Source organism: Staurois parvus, unplaced genomic scaffold (genome assembly GCF_062004578.1).
Source record: "Staurois parvus isolate SC_StPar_1 unplaced genomic scaffold, SC_StPar_1.0 ptg001328l, whole genome shotgun sequence".
NCBI classification, from domain to species: Eukaryota; Metazoa; Chordata; class Amphibia; order Anura; family Ranidae; genus Staurois; species Staurois parvus.
In genome coordinates this window covers 5,828,872-5,837,302 of record NW_028319124.1, presented here as the reverse complement: position 1 = coordinate 5,837,302, position 8,431 = coordinate 5,828,872, and the positions used below count along the sequence as shown (strand labels likewise).

Genomic DNA, 8,431 nt, shown 5'->3' with positions numbered 1-8,431 from the left:
AAAATCGATTCATTCAGGTTTCTATGCTGTGATTGGTCACGGCCAATCCAATGCACAGATGGGCTGTGATTGGCCCAGCCTGTGCATGTGATCACTGTGACCATTCACAGCTAGACACACTTGTATACAATGGATGGCATGAAAGGAAGCTATCCATTGTATACTACTGTCATGTGACCTGCTGTGGTTGGTCAAATGATGCCTAGGTGCCTCGTTTTCATGTTCCCTGCAGTTTCTTGTGTTACTCCACCAGTGGTGAGGTTGTTTTATTCTGTAGAACACCTTACTTCTATAAAATATGTTATGTGACACTACAGTATAGTTTTGGTGCTGTGTCCCCCCTTCCCTCTTTGCTTTGGTCACACAGATGAAGAACCCCCTCCACTGCATGCACTGGGTTTATCTATCTATCTATCTATCTATCTATCTATCTATCTATCTATCTATCTATCTATCTATCTATCTATCCTATCTCTCTTTATCTCTATCTACCCCCCCCCCTTTCTCTCCCTCTCTCCCCTTCTCCCCCCCCCCCCCCCCTCGCTCTTTTTCTCTCGCTCTTTTTCTCTCGCTCTTTTTCTCTCGCTCTTTTTCTCTCGCTCTTTTTCTCTCGCTCTTTTTCTCTCTCTCGCTCTCGTTTTATGGGCTACCCACTCACAGTAGTATGTATAAATCATCTTGTTTTCACTTTTAGTATAACTGCGTTATATTTAGTGTTGCACATTGCCTGTTATTGTTTTCAGACATTGCATATATATGTGACATTGGTCTCATCAAGTTGAGCACTGTGTACTGAGCACCTCTAGTGCTCAGCAGTTTGTTGTCTTGGGAAGAAATTTCCATTCCTGAGCAGTAGCCAGCCCTCTGATCTGTTGTCATACGTGTAGGGCCCTCTGGTTAGGTTGGTAGGCTATCCATGTTCCTGACAGGACAAGGCTATCCGGAGACAAGGGCAAACATATCAAACTCCGCCTCCTGTGTTTATTACCAATGAGTCATGATAAGAAAATACTTTTATGCAATGCAGTGGGTTGTGGCGCAAACTATCACATTGCAATGTTGCTGTGCGAATTTAAATTTAAGGAACTGTCAATAATAATAATGTTCTAGCAAAAACAGTAAACAGTGTGATATGCCAGGATCGGCATTGTTTACTTCCAGGGCACACCAACAGCCTTGTGATCAGCACGACTTGCTGGTGTGAACCAGTCCTCCAAATTCTGCAGTACATTACAGTTCAATAGAACAGTACAAAACTTGCTTCACTTGTTTTTGTGACACTTTTGTGACGTTCTTGTGACCTCTACACTTCTGTTCAGGAGAGGCAGAATAAATCTAGCTGAAAGGGGAAAAAAAAAAAACCCTATTCTATGTGAAGGATGACACCCTGACAACTTGAGTTAGCAGCTACCTCCTTTAGATGCTAACTTAGTGCCGGCTCACATATAGGCGGATTGGATGCAGTTTGAACATGTAAAATAACATTGATTCCTATGGTGCCTGTCCGGTGCACTGGCAGTGCGGATTGAAAGAGTCCCGTCCAATTTCTGAGAAGTCTGGTTCAGGTGCGGGTTACAGGCCCATTGACTTCTATTGGAACCACTTCTGAATCGCACGTGTCATGAGTTTGTGAACACGTTTTCAGGACTGTTTTCTCTCTTCAAATCCTGACCTGAACCGCTGAATGACTTCAATTCGCACTGAAACCGGAGCTGTCAAGGGTTACTGCACATACGTGAATCAGCACTGAAATAAGCCCCCATAGTAAAAAGCCTGCACGGATGGCAATGGATGCAGTAATCATAACCCTCAGCATTAGCTCCAGTTTACACAATAAAAGTTTTCAGCACTGGTTCCAGCTTACACAATAATGGCCTCTAGCATTTGGCACAGTTTACACAATAATAACCCTTAGCATTGTTCCCAATTTCTGTGATAAGGACCCCCAACATTGGTGCTAGTTTCGTGCAATAATGATCCCCCAAAATTGTTACTAGTTTCTTTCAATGATCCCCAGCATTGGTGCCAGTTCCTTGCATTAATAACCCCCAGCATTGGTTCCAGTTCTTTGCATTAATAACCCCCAGCATTGGTGCCAGTTTCTGTATTAATAATCCCCAGCATTGGTGCCAGCTCCTTGCATAAATAACCCACAGCATTGGTGCCAGTTCCTTGCATAAATAACCCCCAGCATTGGTGCCAGTTTCTGTATTAATAACCCCCAGCATTGGTGCCAGTTTCTGTATTAATAACCCCCAGCATTGGTGCCAGTTTCTGTATTAATAACCCCCAGCATTGGTGCCAGTTTCTGTATTAATAACCCCCAGCATTGGTGCCAGTTTCTGTATTAATAACCCCCAGCATTGGTGCCAGTTTCTGTATTAATAACCCCCAGCATTGGTGCCAGTTTCTGTATTAATAACCCCCAGCATTGGTGCCAGTTTCTGTATTAATAACCCCCAGCATTGGTGCCAGTTTCTGTATTAATAACCCCCAGCATTGGTGCCAGTTCCTTGCATTAATAACCCCCAGCATTGGTGCCAGTTTCTGTATTAATAATCCCCAGCATTGGTGCCAGTTCCTTGCATAAATAACCCCCAGCATTGGTGCCAGTTTCTGTAATAACCCCCAGCATTGGTGCCAGTTTCTGTATTAATAACCCCCAGCATTGGTGCCAGTTTCTGCATTAATAACCCCCAGCATTGGTGTCAGTTCCTTGCATTAATAACCCCCAGCATTGGTGCCAGTTTCTGCATTAATAACCCCCAGCATTGGTGCCGGTTTCTACATTAATAACCCCCAGCATGGGTGCCGGTTTCTGTATTAACCCCCAGCATGGGTGCCAGTTTCTGCATTAATAACCCCCAGCATGGGTGCCAGTTTCTTGCAATAATAACCCCCAGCATGGGTGCCAGTTTCTGCAAAATTAACCCCCAACATTGGTACCTGTTTCTTGCAATAATAACCCCCAGCACTGGTGCCAGTTTCCACAATAATAACCCCCAGCACTGGTGCCAGTTTCCACAATATTAACCCTCAACATTGGTGTCAATTTAAGCTCCCTTCATTGGTAGCCCCTTAACCTTCTTCCTGCATTGATGGTCAGTTGCAGTGCTATGTACAATGTAAAACAAGCTGTTTACATGTTGTGGGAGTGAAGCTACCCAACAGGTTGCGATCAGCTGGTGGCAAGTCCTCTGAATGTGATCCATTTAAGCGAATTGGGAAGCATCACAACTGCCCCACAACTGTATCCAATGCACATGGTTGTGTTAAAAAAAGGGGTTAAAACAGGCACTGAGGAGGCATCATATCACCTCCTCACCGTTTGTCAATCCCCTCTGAAAAGCAATCCAACTGCAGATTGCTTTTCAGAGGCGTTGTGGATTTAGGGCCCATTCACACTACAACAGACATAAAAACATGCCTGCAGTCCATTGTGTTTTGGTGTGAGGTGTGCATTTTTCTGCGTAGTATAGGCCTTTTTCCTATAACCTATTGTTGTGGGAAGGAGGTGCGTTTTGTGATGCGAATAAATGCATTTACACGCTTTTCTGTGGGTTGAGGCGCGAGACTATGCAAACATGTTGCCTAAAATAGCACTGTTGTGGGATGCAGAGAATCAGCGCTGTGAACACAACCCATAGACCTCTATTGTTTTCTATGTGACCCATTGTAGTTATCTGCCTTTATTCATTTGGAAAATGCAGGTAACTGCATATAGGCTAGGTTCACATCTATACAGGTTGCATTTGAGCCATTACTGCATTGCGTGTAGTGTTTTTGCACCTGCATTTTTGCTGAGTTTTTGATGGAGGTTTTTTTGCTTTTTTTTTTTTAAATGCAAATCAAAGACGCAATACATGCTTTTCTGCAGAGTTTTCATTGAAGTCTGTAGAACCAAAAACACAACTTTCCCTTTCCAAAAAATGCACCGGGTGAAAACGCAGAGATGTGCACCTGTCCCATAGGCAGTCATGTTAAATGGCCTGTATGGCGGTTCTGCAAAACACCAAACGCTTAGGTGCGAGCCTAGGGATAGTGTGGATGGGCCCTCCATACACATCTAAATCTACCCTAAAGGTGGGAATACACGATTAGAAAATCGACCGATTGGTCATCCGATGATCGAGCGACGTTTGTTCGTTGGTCGAAATAGTGGTCCACATTAACCAATCTAAAAAAATTGTTCATCGGGCAATACAGAGTGCTGACATCTTCCATACAAGTGGAAGTAATGCGGTGTGCATGTGACCTTGTAGCCACGCCCTTCCATCCAGAACGAGGGATATACACAATTCCCAGCAATGAGTATAATATAGTTTATTACATGACCTATATACATAAATAGTGATACATAAAATATAATCTGCACAATTCTGCTTTCATTATCTCATTAGGCCAATCTACTTTTAACATTTGGATTTTTTGTTCGTATTTCTGAAGATTCCTTGGACATAAACATCCGGGTCATCTTATATTTCTAGCGCTCGATAATTTTTTTCGTACGACCGTCATACCACCGCATAGAAAATCGGTTGTTCGTATGCAAAACAACAACATTTTTCACTGTTGTTCAACCAGATTTTTTTGTTCCCAATATCGTTATCGGTTACAACATCCTTCTCATCAACAGAGAGAATCGTTCGATCAGTGGTAACGCCACAATTTTTGTATGATTTTCTTATCGTGTGTACGGGACATTAGTTGTGTATCACTTAGGACTGGTTCACAGGATAAACTAGACTTTGTGCAATGTCAGCTGTGAGCCACTGCTGCCTGATAGATGGATGGGGAGATTCCAGCTGTATATTCCTTGGCGGACAGCAGGTGGCGGTAGGCGGTGTGCCTGTCAGCAGTCTTCTCTGTCAGTGGCTGCCCTCTCGTTGTCTCTGAGCTCCCTATATAAGTAGCGGATTGCAGCTGATGAGCGTAGAGCGGTGTGCCACGTGTGCGAGGTAAGGGGGCGGGGTCGGAGGTGATCCCAGCTGTCAGTCGGATTGGATGTTCGGAGGATGGCTGTCGGGGTTGTGTGGTAGAATCCTCCGTGTGTTGTAGTGTCTGGGGATGGGAGAGATGGCTGCACAGGAAGCCGGAGGCATCACACCGTCACATAAGCCGCCTGTACAGGGCGATGACTGATCGGGGATAACAGGTAGTGGGTTGTCATCATCCGCCTGTGTTGTCTCTGGGATGATTCCCGCTGTCATGTATTCTTTGTTTCATTTATTACATTACCCACTTGTCTGCCAGAGGATGTACCCCCTTCCTGCCCAGGCCAATGTTCAGCTTTCAGCGCTGTTGCACTTTGACAATTGCGCGGTCATGCAACACTGTATCCATATGACATTTTTATCATTTTTTTTCACGCACATAGAGCTTTCTTTTGGTGGTATTTACTCACCGCTGGGTGTTATATGTTTTGCGATATAAACAAAAAAAAAAATCAAAAATTTAGAAAAGTTTTTCTTTGTTTTTCTATTATAAAATTTTTGCAAACAGGTAATTTTTCTTCTTCACTGATGTGTGTTGATGAGGTGGAACTGATGGGCTGTATTGATGAGGTGGCACGGACAGGCGGCACTTGATGACGCTGCACTGATGGACACTGATAGGCAGCACTGATGAGGAGACACTGATAGGCAGCACTGTTGCAGTGGCACAGATAGGCAGCACTGATGAGGTGGCATTGATGAGGCACTGATAGGCAGCACTGTTGCAGTGGCACAGATAGGCAGCATTGATCGGCTGCACTGATGGGCATTGATGAGGAAGCACGGATAGGCAGCACTGATCGGCTGCACTGATGAGGAGGTACTAATGGGCATTGATGAGGAAGCACTGATAGGCAGCACTAATAGGTAGCACTGTTGAGGTGGCATGGATAGGCAGGACTGATGAGCACTGATAGGCTGCACTGATGAGGTGGTACTGATGGGCATTGATGAGGAAGCACTGATAGGCAGCAATTATAGGTAGCACTGTTGAGGTGGCACGGATAGGCAGCACTGATGCTCGCAACTGCTGGGTAGCACTAGTGGGTGACACTGCTGGGCACTGATCATCCGTGCTAATCTGTTCTGTGACATTTGCTGGTTATCGGCAGTACTTTCCTCACGCTGTGACAGTGTGAGGAAAGTGCAGCCGATTAACCAGCAACTGTATTTACTCGGTGATATGCTGTGTCATCGAAGACAGCTGATCACGTGGTAAAAGACCGCTGTGATTGGCCTTTTACCTTATGTGATCAGCTGTGTCCCCAGGACACAGCGATCACGGTGAGCGCTGGGGGCGCTCAAGAGGACGCGTTCTGGGAGGACTTAATATGATGCCCTCTCAGAACTGGACAACCACACTGTAGCTGTCATTTTGGCTATAGCGCGGTTGTGAATTTGGTTAACTGACAATGGCGTGGTCATGCAATGCTGTATCCAAATGAAATTTATGTCCTTTTGTTCCCCAAAAATGGAACTTTCTTTCAGTGGTATTTGATCGCCTCCTGCAATCAGCGACTTATAGCGGGACTGCAGTTGGCATTGTGACACTGTGGGGGAACTGATTAACTGTCGCTGACATCCCCAGTGACACTAATACAGTGATCAGTACTAATAAAAAGCACTAACACTGTACTAATGGCACTGGGCAGGAAGGGGTTAACGTGGGGCAATCAAAGGGTTAACTGTGCGCTGTTTTACTGTGGGCTGTGTGTGCTTTACACTGTAAGCACACTGCTTTGTATGGCCCTGCTATGCAGAGCCATACAAAGCAGCATGCTGGAGCTGATGGGAGAGATCTGTATTGTTTACATACAGACCTCTCCTCCATCACTGATACTTGGCGATCACTGGGTGCTGGCGGGGAATCACCGGCTGGGACCTGGTGATCAACAGCTGTAGCCGCCGGTGCAGATAGGGTGCACAAGTTCTCTAACTTGAAATACAAAATCGTGTGTGTGTGTATATGTGTAATATATATAATTTTGCACAGCCCTGTAGCAGTATTTGTGCTATAGGATGGTGGGGAAGCGGTTAGTGTTACTGAACCCCGGACCCTGCATTCACTATATCTGGTCTCCCACAGTACACACAACATGGAAATGCAATTATTTTAGTAAATATAAACTGATAAATTTTCTCATCAGCAGTTAGCGCAGTCTTGTGACTTCAGCAGAGCACTGGTTAAAGCTTGTAGGAGGAGTTTTCTTTCTGCTCTAGGTGGATGTGAAACCTCTGACCCTCCGTCTGGACAGTACTGATTGGCCCTGTGCTGATCATATCCACCTTCCTAAGAAAAAAGAAAGCATCTCTAGCAATACACACCTAACTGAGCATGCGCATGTTACCACAGGTTCAGTCTGTATCAGGTGGCCATTTCAACAAGAGGAGGGGCAGAGAAGAAAGGATCAAACAGCTTTTTACACAATGCGGAGGATTAACCCCTTAGGTTCCACAGTGAGTATAACAAGCATACTTTGCTGCATATACAGACTGATTTTACTGTTGTGGGTTTGGTAACACTTTAGTTACATTCATTAACTGCTGGAAACTTTTTAATTTTTCACATGCAGGTTAAAATCTGCAGTTTTGTTTTTGTTTTGTTTTTTTGCTAGAAACTTACTTGGAACCCCCCAAACATGATATATTTTCTGAAAGCAGAGGCCCTGGAGAATAAAATGGTGGTTCAATTTTTTTTTCATTTTAAGTCACATTACATTTGCACAGCTTGAGATTTTCAGACAAAAACACATTAAAATGATCTTTAGTGCACATAAACCATAAAATGCCCACTTCGTTGGTACAATATATAAGAAGATGGCATATTGAGTAAAGAGATACCAAACGTGTCAAGGTTTAAAACTGCACCATGCCCGTGAAATGGTGACAACATACGGTACTTAACATTGTCCATAGATGATGCTTTAAGGGCCGGTTCACATACGATCCGGGTGCAGTAAGATTTCAGCCCATTCATTTGATTGGGCTGGAGTCATGTTGGACAGCACTAAAGGTAGTACATGCACTATTTAAAAAAAAAAAAAAAATGCACGGGAACCAGATTGCATAGCACTACTGTACCATGTGATCCAGTGCAGGCAAGCGCAATGCGTTTTGCAACCTGCAATTTAGGTGTCAGTATGTTAACCTTGACAGCTGCTGCAGATCATAAATGCAGTGTATTTTGAATGTGGTGTGGGAAACGCACGTGGAATTCAGGTTTCCCACATCATGTTCTGATGATTGCAGAGATACCTCACATGTGTGGTGCAGTCAGGGGAGGACTGACCATTTGGAAACTCGGGCACTGCCCGGGGTCAGTAAGGGGCCCCATGAGATGCCCCTGGTACCTTTTTCATAGGCTTTTTTAAATTTGGGCAAGGACACAGGGGCCCCATGATCTCCTATTGCCCGGGTCCCCACGAGTTGTTAGTCCG

General features: G+C 44.6%; 1 protein-coding gene across 1 annotated transcript in view; it reads left to right on the top strand.

Moving 5' to 3' along the window:
• The first annotated feature begins 4,972 nt into the window (after positions 1-4,972).
• Positions 4,973-8,431, top strand: part of PLPP5 (phospholipid phosphatase 5) — a 33,842-nt gene continuing 30,383 nt past the window's right edge. Inside the window, exon 1 of the mRNA XM_089661342.1 lies at positions 4,973-5,155. The gene's annotated coding sequence lies outside the window, so the exon portion shown is untranslated. The remainder of the gene's footprint in view (positions 5,156-8,431) is intronic.